Source organism: Salvia splendens, chromosome 2 (genome assembly GCF_004379255.2).
Source record: "Salvia splendens isolate huo1 chromosome 2, SspV2, whole genome shotgun sequence".
Taxonomy (NCBI): Eukaryota; Viridiplantae; Streptophyta; class Magnoliopsida; order Lamiales; family Lamiaceae; genus Salvia; species Salvia splendens.
In genome coordinates this window covers 25,396,799-25,409,006 of record NC_056033.1, presented here as the reverse complement: position 1 = coordinate 25,409,006, position 12,208 = coordinate 25,396,799, and positions in this window count along the sequence as shown.

Below are 12,208 nucleotides of genomic sequence, written 5' to 3'. Positions count from 1 at the left end.
GATAATCGACCACCAGCGACGGCCTGACCATGATGAGGACAGACGCGCGGGCTCCCCGGCGGCATCAGCGACGCTCGTACAAACCAGCCGTGTCAGAGACCCTAAATTTGTTGCCCACAAAGAGAAATCAATTAGAAACCAAGGGAAACACAAATCAGAGAAAGAAATTGCCATGGGAAGAGGAAGAGAGGCGACAGAACTCACCAAGGAAAGGCGCAGACCGGCGGCGACGGAGAGAGGCGACGCCTCCAACTAACCGATAGTGAAGCCGGAATGTCGAGGTTAAAATTTAAGAAGCAGGGGAACTTCACTAATTCAACTCAACATGAGCTTCATTTGGTCCACATCAACATGTTTTTGTTGGATATTTGACACACAAAATATAGGAGCACTCAACAAGGATGAAATACGGAGAATAGTATTGATAGGCTTCTCACAAAAGGATTACAAAATGCAAAAACAAAAGTGCTTCAGCACTACACAAATCTTTTCTCTCTTTCTAACTATGAGATGCGAGCTACGGCTCTTTCTCTCTAACTCACTCAATTCTCTTCTTTTCTTTCTTGATTGTGTACATATTTAGCTACAAAGGCCTAGTGCCTATTTATAAGTAGTATAGGTCGGTTAGTTTGCCGACATTACAATGCTAGAGAATTCTAGTTAACTAAACTCTAGCATATTCTAATAATATAATAATGCTAATATATAGCTTAAGTCGGTTAGTGATGATGCTAGGCAATTCTAGATAATTCTTCCTTAATTGTGAAGTAATTGAGTTTAATAAACTCAACATCCTCCCTTAAACTCAATTCTTTAAGGTCTTCATGCCGAGCATAAATTTCAATCTTCTAAAGACATCATGCTTTAGTGGCTTCGTAAATATATCTGCAGCTTGGTCTTGTGACTTGCAATAAACCAACTCCACATCATTTTGGTTCACGTGTTCTCGAATAAAATGATAACGAGTATCAATATGCTTACTTCTTTCGTGGAACACCGGGTTCTTCGCAAGTGCTATTGCAGACTTATTATCAACACATATTTCTGTCGGGCCTTGTTGCACGAATCCCAGAAAACTTAGTAAATTTCTCAACCATATGCAATGGCACACTGTTGAACTTGCTGCAACATACTCGGCTTCACATGTTGAGAGTGTCACTATAGCTTGCTTCTTTGACGACCAAGTAAAGACAGCATCACCAATATAAAAACAGTAGCCAGTAGTGCTCTTTCTTTCATCCAAGTCTCTTCCCCAATCGCTATCCGAATAACCAACGAGCTTAACTTCTTGATTAGAGGGATAAAGTATACCTTCATTCAGCGTACCTTTAATATAGCGCAAAATCCTCTTGGCCGCATTCAAATGAGACTGCGACGGCTTTTCCATGTATCTGCTGATTAATCCAACTCCGTAGAGAATATCAGGCCTAGTGCATGTTAGATATCGTAGACTTCCAACGAGGCTTTTGAAGTAAGTTGGATCCACCTCTGCTTCACCATCATGCTTCCTCAATTCTTGACTAATCTCCACGGGAGTGTTAACAGGATTGCAGGATTCCATTTTAAATTTCTCCAAGATTTGTTTTGCAAATGAGCTTTGAGAGATAAATATCCCTTCTTCATTTTGCACTACCTCAATTCCCAGGAAATGTGCCATCAAACCAATGTCCGTCATCTCGAACTCCTTGATCATGCTCTTCTTGAATTTATGAAACATTTCTTCACAATTTCCAGTAAAGATTAGATCATCAACATATAGGCAAACAAATAACATGTTACCTGCAACATCTTTCTTCAAGTATAGAGCATGTTCGAAAGGGCACTTCACAAAGTCATTCTTCAGAAAATACTCATTGATTCTGGAATTCCATGCACGAGGTGCTTGCTTGAGCCCGTACAAAGCTTTCTTCAATCTGTAAACTTTATCTCCAGCTCCTCGTTTCACATAACCTTCAGGTTGCTCCACGTAAATTTCTTCTTCAAGAAAACCATTTAGAAAAGCCGACTTCACGTCGAGCTGATAGATCTTCCAATTGTGTTGGGCGGCCAGCGAGATAAATAATCTGATCGTCTCAAGACGAGCAACAGGAGCGAAGACTTCGCTATAATCAATTCCGGCCTTCTGCTTGTATCCTTTCGCCACTAACCTCGCTTTGTACCTTTGCACTTCACCATTGGCATTTTTCTTTGTTTTGAACACCCATTTCACACCAATTGCTTTTCGGCCTTCTGGCAGTGTTGTCAACGACCAAGTATCATATTTCTCAATCGCATTGATTTCTTCATCCATTGCAATCTTCCATTTCATTTCTTGTGCAGCATCTGTGTAAGCAATAGGATCAGCATCCATATAAAAACAAATAAGATTCACATTTTCCCCCACAGCTTCATCAACTTCTTCGGTAGCTTCATATATATCGTTCAGATTGCGCATCCTTCTTGGCCTTCCGACTGGACCTTGAGATGATGTTGGTGAATCAGGTTCTTCAACTTCACGTGCATCTTCTTGCTGATCATGTACAATTTCTGACGAGCTTGCAACTTTTTTATCCTCCCAGCTCCATGTTTGAGCTTCTTCAAACACCACATCGCGGCTTATGATCACCTTCTTTGTGAGTGGGTTATACAATTTGTAACCCATTACTCGATCTCCATATCCCACGAAAATACACTTTTCGCCTTTATCATCAAGCTTGATTCTTCGAGCTTCGGGGATTTTGGCATAGGCAATGCAGCCAAAAACTCTCAGGTGCGCAACACTGGGCTTGAACGAGCTCCATGCTTCTTCGGGCGTCATGTTGCGAACACTTTTGGTGGGACACCGGTTCAGGAGATATACTGCTGTTGCGACAGCTTCAGCCCAGAATTCTCGGGGTAAGTCCTTCCCTTTGATCATACTCCTCGCCATATCAAGAATTGTTCGATTCTTCCTTTCAGCAACACCATTCAATTGAGGAGTATATGCAGGTGTAAGTTGGTGAACGATTCCATGATCCTTGCAAAACTTTTCGAACAGATCGGATGTGAACTCGCCTCCTTGGTCGGATCTGAGAACTTTAATATAGTGTCCACTCTGCCTTTCCACAAGAATTTTGAACTCTTTGAAAATATCAAACACCTTAGATTTCCTTTTCAAAAAATACACCCAAGTCTTTCTGGAGTAATCATCAATGAAAGTTAGAAAGTATTGATTACCTCCAGTAGAAATAGGCTTCAGAGGACCACAAACATCTGTATGAACGATCTCCAACGGGCGTGATGCTCTCCATCTCATTTCTTTTGAGAAACTTGGCCTGTGATGTTTTCCCAGTATGCATCCTTCACAAACTTCTTCAGGATGATCAATATGAGGCAAGCCTTTCACCATATTCTTTGAAGACAGAAGCTTCAAACCACCAAAATTCAGATGTCCAAGACGCAAATGCCATAACCACGATTCATCTTTAACAATTGCATTCATGCACTTCAACATATCATGTTTCATGTTCAATGCAAATAATCTATTTTTAGACATCTTCACAGAGGCAACCAAACTACCTCGAGCATCATTGATAGACAGATAAGAATTCTTGATATTAACATCAAATCCTTTCTCCAGCAATTGACCAAGACTCAAAATATTGCTCTTCATGGCAGGCACATAATAGACGTCATATATAAAACCATGATTTCCATTCTTCAACTTAATCAAGATATTACCTTTTCCTTGCACCGCTACTTTGGAGGAATCTCCAAAAGTAACTTCCCCATAAGATATGTCCTTTAGCTCCACGAAGAGTTCCTTGTTCCCACACATGTGGTTACTAGCTCCAGTATCCAAGTACCACGTGCTGCACTGATCACCCTCAAGTCCTTTATGAGAAAAAAGAGAGGTTGAAATTACCTGCTCATTATTGTCTCTACTTTCGGCATAATGGACTTGTTGGTTGGACCTGGTATTTCCGGCTGTTGGACATTCATAGCTGTAATGCCCGAATTCGTGACAAGTATAGCACTCGACATTTGCTTTATCAAACCCTGGTTGATTATAGGTTTGAGAATAACCGCCTCTGTCTTGTCCTCTTCCTCGTCCTCGTTGTCCATAAGAATTCCGACCTCTGCCTCGATAGGTGGAATTTTGGCGTCCTCCCTCATTTTGATAATTTTGACCTCGTCCTCCTCGATTTTGGTAATTTTGGCCACGCCCTCCTTCGTAATGGTAATTTTGGCTACGTCCTCCTCGGCTATGATAGCCTCGACCTCGGCCTCGACCTCGGTTGTATCCGCCACGTGATGTCTCAGACTCAAACTTCTTGTCTTCTTTGATTGACACCTTCGCTTGTAGCATATGCTCAAGTGACGGAGTGGTCTTTTTCTTCATGCGTTGCTCGTGGACTTCCAAGCTGCTTTGCAACTGGTCGATTGACATAGTGTTGAGATCTTTTGATTCTTCGATTGCCGCAACGACGTGCTCAAATTTCAACGTCAATGAACGAAGAATTTTCTCAATGACACGAACATCTTCAATTATCTCTCCTTGCCTTTTCATTTGATTCACAATAACTAATGTTCTAGTGAAATAGTCTGAAATGCTCTCCGTTTCAGACATGGCCAAACTTTCAAACTCGCCACGTAGGATCTGCAGTCGAACTCGTATTGCCTTATCAACGCCGGTGAAAGAATTCTTCAGAATCTCCCAGGCTTGTTTTGACGTGGTGGCTGCACTTACTTTCTCGAACGTGGTTTCATCAATACCTTGATAGATATTGAACAATGCCTTCTTGTCTCGTTTCCTTGCATCTCTAAGGGCGTTCTTCTGGTTGTTCGTCAGGGCATCTTCGGCTTCTGGGGAGGCAGGTTCGGTGTAGCCGTCTTGAACAATATCCCACATCTCTTGTGATTGCAACAAGACTCGCATCTGAATACTCCAATTCCCATAATTGTGTTTCTCTAATTTGGGAATCTGGGGTTGAACCATATTCAACGTTGCCGCCATAGGTAGGATCGAGTGGCTCTAGATACCAAATTTGTTGGATATTTGACACACAAAATATAGGAGCACTCAACAAGGATGAAATACTGTAATAGCCGAGACTCAGATATCTCGAGTTTTTGTTTTCGAATTTAATATATACTGGAATTTATTTATACAGGTGATGAAGGGAAATTTTATTCCTTGAATAAGAATATTAGTACTACTAAAGAAAATCAAGCTAATGAAGTACAAATACTGAAAAGTAATACACCGAACAAATTTTTACACGTTAAAGAAAAGAGAGTTTTCAAATAGAGTTCTCGATTACATTATAGAGAGAAACCGGAAAAAAAAGAGAGAGAGAAATAAACTAGCACTGGGCCTCTCCGGCACGGGCTTGCGGCCCAGTTTCGTTTTCGATGGTCCGATGGGCCGAACTGCTTGGGCGAAAGGAACAGGCCCAGCCAACAGAATCTGCACCTCAGGGGCTGCACTCTGCAAGGCTGAATCTCTGCTGCTTGTACTCCTTTTCTACCTGCCATAGCCCAGAAATCAGCCACTCAAATGCCACTCCAGTGTGCACCTGCAAAGAAACAAAAACTCATGAATGAGCTAAGGTACAATGCAACACAAAATACCAAAATCAGTTAGATTGCAGAGCTGCAGAGAGAACAGCCAGCTGCATAACCTATGGATCCCTTTTTCCAGCCAACTCTCAGCTGTGTGCAGCTTTCAGTTACAAACCAAGCATATATACATGCTATTTCCCTCGGTTCCACTCCCCATACTTCAACTTTCTCATTCAGTGGATAACAAGCTAAAGAGAAGGCGGAAGAACCGAGACAGAGAGAAGGGGAACCGAGCAAGAGTAAAGAGCAACCTCACACTTCAGTCACAAGAGGTAAATCCTCAACACCCTTTATGCATCATGTTTAGGCAAATGCAGTAGATAGCTAAGAACCAGAACTTAGAAGAAACTAGAAATTGATGCCTTGATCAAGTATCTCTTCAATCTCCTCATAAGCGTAATAGGAAATGCCACAGCTTAGCCGTTTCACACTACATGCCTCGACGGATTTAAGAATGAGCTCTCCTCAAGCTCCCAACCGACAATCTCTAATTAAATAAACGCCACCTACGGCTCTAAAATAAACGCCGAATAAAGTTAAGAAGGAAAGACTTAGCTTCGTCTCGGAGAAACGTCGAGAAGTGGACGGCTCGTCACCAACTCCGAGGAAGAGCCGTGGGGTCAGAGGTGCAACGGGACAACAATGACGACGCGTTAAGCCCCTCGCCCGGAACGCCAACGGCAGAAACCTCGCGAAGCAGCGAGAGATCCTGTTGGACTCCGACAGCTGAGTCGCGAGCACGGCTGTCGACGGTGAATCGAGGGAGGAGAGAAGTAGACGCCGCAAATTGTTTCATCGGAGATTGAAGGCCCGAGTGAGAGTTTGAGGAGGTGTCGATGGAGAGAGAATGAGAGTGTGAACGGAGCCGATGGCCACTAGGGCTGTGAGACCCGCCGCTGACGGGAGAAAACGGAGGCAATGGTCCTCCCCAGGCTGAGGATTATATTGTTACCAAAGCAGAGGACTCCCGACCAGAGTAGCAACGCCGACGGACGGCATGAGCAGCGTCTCCACCACCGTGAACATGCAGTGGCAACGACTCGCCGAACCCGGTGTAGAGGCGGCGGCGATTTGGTATCGCGACAGCAGCAATGCCGCCGAGAGAGAGACCTCCATATGTCGATCGTTCCTCGCCGAAGCTAGAGGCGGTGGCGGTGAGCTGGGGTGTCGACAAAGGAAGAGGGAGATTGAAGGAGCTAAGGTTGAGTTTTGATTTGGGGTTTTTCGGTGAAGTTGAAGTGAGAGAGAGGCGACGGTGTTTAGGGAGTACAACTCCAGATTGGGCCTTTTCCACCATTCTTCATTTGGGGCCCAAGTAATTATTTTTGTATGGGCTGGGCTGATGAATACTTTCTGGGCCTGAGAAACTTTTCAGTAGGACCATTTAATTGGTTGAAGCCTTTATCTTGGATAAATTCAAATGTATAATGGGATTTATTCCTTAAGCCACGGAAGAAAAGAACTTATAAGCAGTGAGTGAAATAAAAGCCAATAAATAATTTTTAAAACTGACTTTAATAGTCACAGAAAGTATTTTAAAAATACTTAAGGAAAATAACCCGGGAATTTATTACGCCCGAACCGATCGGCCCGTTTCAGAATAAATTAAATCGTTGACTTAAGTAAGAATTAAGATTTTTCTGATTTTAGAAGAAAGGAAATAAAATAATAAAGGAGCACGCTTAGGCATGCATTCATGCAAGATACACAATTATTTTTTTAAAGCCTAATTTAAGTATATTAAATTTTGTAAAGGAACGTCGTCGCTCGACGAGTAATCTCAGGACAAGGAAAACACCCGTTTTGCAAGAGTTTAAGCAATTGAGGTGGGGTTTCTCTTCCTTCTTTTAAAGCATGCTTTATGTGAAAATATGATTATTTGAATGAGTTGTCATGCCATGTTTTGTTTTATGATTGCCTATCTGTTGGCTATGCCAACCCAGTTAAATCGAATTCGGGTCCCAGTAGGTCAGTAAATCCTACTCGGACTAGTGTACACATAGGGACCGTGAGCTAGCGCTAGGTTGGCCGGTCCGTGGGTCGTGAGCTAGCGCCAGGTTGGCCGGCCCAGTGGTCGTGGAATGTGGCCACATTCCCGATTCACGCAGCTGATATGGCATATCATCAGAAGTTTAAATGACTGCAGTCTATTTTCAGAAAGAAATAACAGATTTTAGTGACCGGGATAGATTTTCAGTAAAACCCCGCGTTCACTCAGCTTGGCTGACAACTAAAAGAAAAACAGTTTTCGGCATGAGCCCACTGAGTACATCAAGTACTCAGCCCTGCATTTTGTTTTCCTTAATGTGCAGGTTGATTGTTGTCGAAGCCGAGGAGGTGTTGGGACAGAAGACCAAATAAGTAGGAAGGTAGCGGGTGTAGTATGTCTTCATACATATTACATCTGTCTTGGTACTCTTCCGTTGCGCAAATTCAGAACATTCATTTAACAAAGACAATTTCCCATAACTACTCTGATTCAGCATGATTTGTACCCTCAACACACTTCAGACAATGTTTCTTTTGATTTAAGCATCTTATGACGAGTTAAGACAGTTTCAGTATGTTTTAGTCGCGGTAAAGCTACACTTTCTTTGACTAGGGAGATGTGGTCGTGACAGAGTGGTATCAGAGCACTTTTCTTTCGCTCTGACCCAAGAATCTTCCTTCTAAGCCTCAGTCCAGAACAGTAGCACTAGGTTAGGAAGTGAACAGAATGATCAGTACAAGATCCCAACACCTCAGCTCGACACGATCAACTGCACCAGAAACAGGGGTCGACGCCCGCTCGTCCAGAAAAGAGAATTTTAAAGAAAGAAAATATTTTTCCATTTTGAGAAGGAAAATGAAATTTTCTAAGTTTTCAGAAAAAGAAAAAAAAAATTTCATAGCCCTAAATGGGAACGAAAATGTTTATTTGAAAGGTTTGCAAGACGCAACGTGCTAGCTGATACTTTGCATGAGATATGCTTAATGTATCTGTGATTTATGTTTAAAGAGCTTGACATGAATGTGTAGATGTCATGGGGACTATGTATGTGAACCTAGAGTGCTTTAGAAAAGTACCTTAGGTGAGACATGCAGAATCAAGTACTAGCAGAACGAGAATTTGTTACCGCCTTCCAGGGCGACGAGACCAACTAAAACCCATCAGTTTGGGCAAGCTTCAAATTCCAAGGAATTATGAGAAAGAAAAGACGAGCCAAAAAGTACTATTGTACTACTTATAGACAGTAATTAAAGGAAGTCCATTCTTTTAAGCACACAGATAGTATACATATATATATGTATACTAGACGATGAACCAAGAAGTTCCCAATGTCTTTACAAAGACCAAGTTATAACGAAAATAGTTTACTTTCCAGCCTGTTCGGGAGATGCATCCCTACACGGAAAGAGATCGTACCCGCGATCTAGTAAAGTGATCTAATGTGGCGTAACAAGCCCAACTGGCTACGTGATCCAGAAGCGATACTTATAGCGTGCTACGAAGCACGATGGAGAATGTAATGTTTTACCAGAATCAGCGTTCTAAGTTATCGAGAACGATATGAAAGTATGACCTCCAGCTGCGGTTATCAGTTTAACAGCACGAGGAACCCCATCTTGGAATGTATGGTTTCCCAGAACGCGTTTATCATGTGCGAGCTCCACAAGAAAAACAAGGGAGTGTCACATAACTAGAACCGATGATTATAATCAATAGTACTTACTTGGATTCCCAATGAAATCCCTTCTAAGAGTCCTTCCAAGGACGATACCCTCGTCTATTCAGACTCTAGTTTTGACTCGCAAGTACCATGTCAGTGTTCCTTTTTCTGTGCGAGGTTTGACTCATTTCCAGCTTATGGACTGCAGTCCTTTTTGACTCATCGTACATAAAGAGTAAAGTTTTGACTGTTTAAGCTCCAGTCGTAAACCCTAAATTCTACAGTTGTTCATATCCATGATCTTCGGAATGAGCGTATTCCTCAGACATTCTTTGAACCTCCGGGACAACGATGTCCTGTCGGCTATTAAGACCTTTGATTGACTCACATTCTGCAAGTAGTACGCCACTTTCATTCTCTTCAGGAAAGCGGTGACTCAGTTTCAGTTCCCAATTTTGGGATACTCTTATGTTCCAAGCATCGTTATTTGTTGTTGCCTCCTTTGAGCCACAATATTGGAGATTTATATCTCGATTTCTTGGACCTATGCAATGAAATTTCATTCTTACGATGCTTACGTTGTGATCCCCAGAGTGATCAAGACAGTTAAACATTTTCCTCAGGGAATTTCATGTGGTGCTGAAACTTTTTACCTCCCTATTTTGAAATCCTACAAAGGTGAAATTTTTTCGACCTCGATTCCAGTACATGTATTATTCCTAGTCTCGGAATTTTTCTGCAGCTCGAAGTTAAGGCAAGCATATTGCACCTTTCCCCTAACAAGCTTGCCCTAGCTGATTTTTTCTGAATAGTTCATTTCAGTGCGTTGCCTTAATGAACCTATGAAATCATTGATGTGATTTTGTTATTCCATATCAAGATGCCTTTGAAACATGATCAATGTTCCTTCATTGCAATCGCCTACGTTTATAAATTTTCGTGGTTGATCATCTTAGGCGATGACATGTTTGAACCACTGTCCTTGATGCTCAGATCCTTTCAGTTTAATTGGACAACTGTATTGTCCTATTTTACAGCTTACTATGGGAATTTACAGTTAATTCATTTCCATCCAGTTTTCATGACCTATCTCATGATTATTTCTAGCTCCCACCAGGGGTGAGCCTCAGCTTCTATGAGTTTACCTGGAAACCAGTTGAGCTACGTAGTTCTTTGAATGAACTCAGTACTTACCTTCAAGGTCGATTATCGACGAAAATTCATATAAGTTGAACAAGGGATGTTATTCTTGTCCAGTTGGGTATTCAGGAGCCCTTCAAATTTTCAGTCATACTCTCTTGTGTGAATAATAATCCAAGTTAAGACTATTAGATTAATCATTGAGTTATTGATACGAGGCTAGCAGAAAAAGGCATGGTCTCAGTTTCCTTCAGATACGCATAATAAATACGTCCCCATGGAGACACGTGCAGGAAATGATGCACCAACCAGAAGCGTCGCATAACCGACAGCAAAGCGTTAAATACTTCGAATCTACGTACCGCTTGTGACCAGCAGGTGGAAGATCGAATATTTTGTTGTATAGAGAAGCAACTAGCCTTGAGTAGAGAAATATCAAGGAATATTTGTGGATTAAATGATGTCCGAAGACGTAAAAGACCTATATGGTAGTTTGAATGATCAAAATGCTTACTCCGAGTAAGATAAGTAAGCCACAAGAACAAAGACTCAATCATGGGCATGTAATGAAAGCCATGGAGAAAGTACGAGTGTATTCGTAGTTTATGTTTGACGGAACAAATCCCATCAGCAAAAGGGATTCGTCTAAGAGGTGGCCAGGAAAAAGGCTAAAGCTGGAGAGACATTCGGGAAGAGGAACGCGTGATAGCACCGCTACCCTCACCGTCCCTACTATGAAGGGAGAAATCGAATTTTTCCTTTTAAAAGAAGTTGTCACAAGAGAACAGGATTTAGAGCCCTATAATATAGAGCAAGGGCAAACGTTGGCAATAACATGCGACGAATTATTCTACGACATGCCACGTCTCAATTAAGCAGCTCAGAAAGGAGCTGCCGATAGAGTTTTGTGTTAATCTAGACACGAGATCTAGATCACTTTGGAAAGTCATGCTAGATTATTTCACCATGAATCGCTCAGTCGAACCAAAAAGGGCATGGAGACAGTAGCGTTGGGAGAAAGAAGGCAACACCTCCACATGCACTAAACCAATATTCAAGGATTGACGCGAGTAGAACAAGTCTGTACTAAATCATGACGAAAGAGTCGCAGTAAGCACAAAAGCACCTTGAAAGCGGTAAAAGTAGACTACCTCAACTGAGCGAGAGGTTACGAGATCATTATGGCAGCTCAATGACTACCTTTACGATCGATGCAAGTGTTAGAGAACTCAATACCTGGCGATGAAATCTAAGATTTGAAATAGCTTCATCACCCAGACGAAATGAATTACTAAAGGAATGACTTGAATCAGTCATATTATCTCAGTCACCATATAGAATGGCGCTCAAGAAATAAGAAGAACTTAAGATCCAGTTACAAGAATAAGTAGACCTGGGTTTCATCAGACCCAGTGTATCGTTTTTGGGCGCATCAGTACTCTTCATGAAGAAGAAGGATGGGACTTTGCGAATGTGTATCGACTATCGAGAGCTAAATAAGTTAACCCTCAAGAACAAGTACCTCTACCGAGAATCAACGACCTCTTCGACCAGCTGCGAGGAGCCAGCGTATTCTCGAAGATGGGCTTGAGATCGGGTTATCACTAGCTGGGAGCTCGACAAGACGGTATACCTAAGACTGCACTTCGCACCAGATATGACCATTACGAGTTTACTGTAATGCCTTTTTGGGCTTACAAACGCCCCAGCCGTGTTCATGAACCTAATGAACCGCGTGTTCCGCCCATATTTGGACAAGGTCGTCCTAGCTTTTAAAGACGACGTGCTCATGTACTCAAGGAACGAGAAGAAACACGAGGAGCGCTTGAGAACTA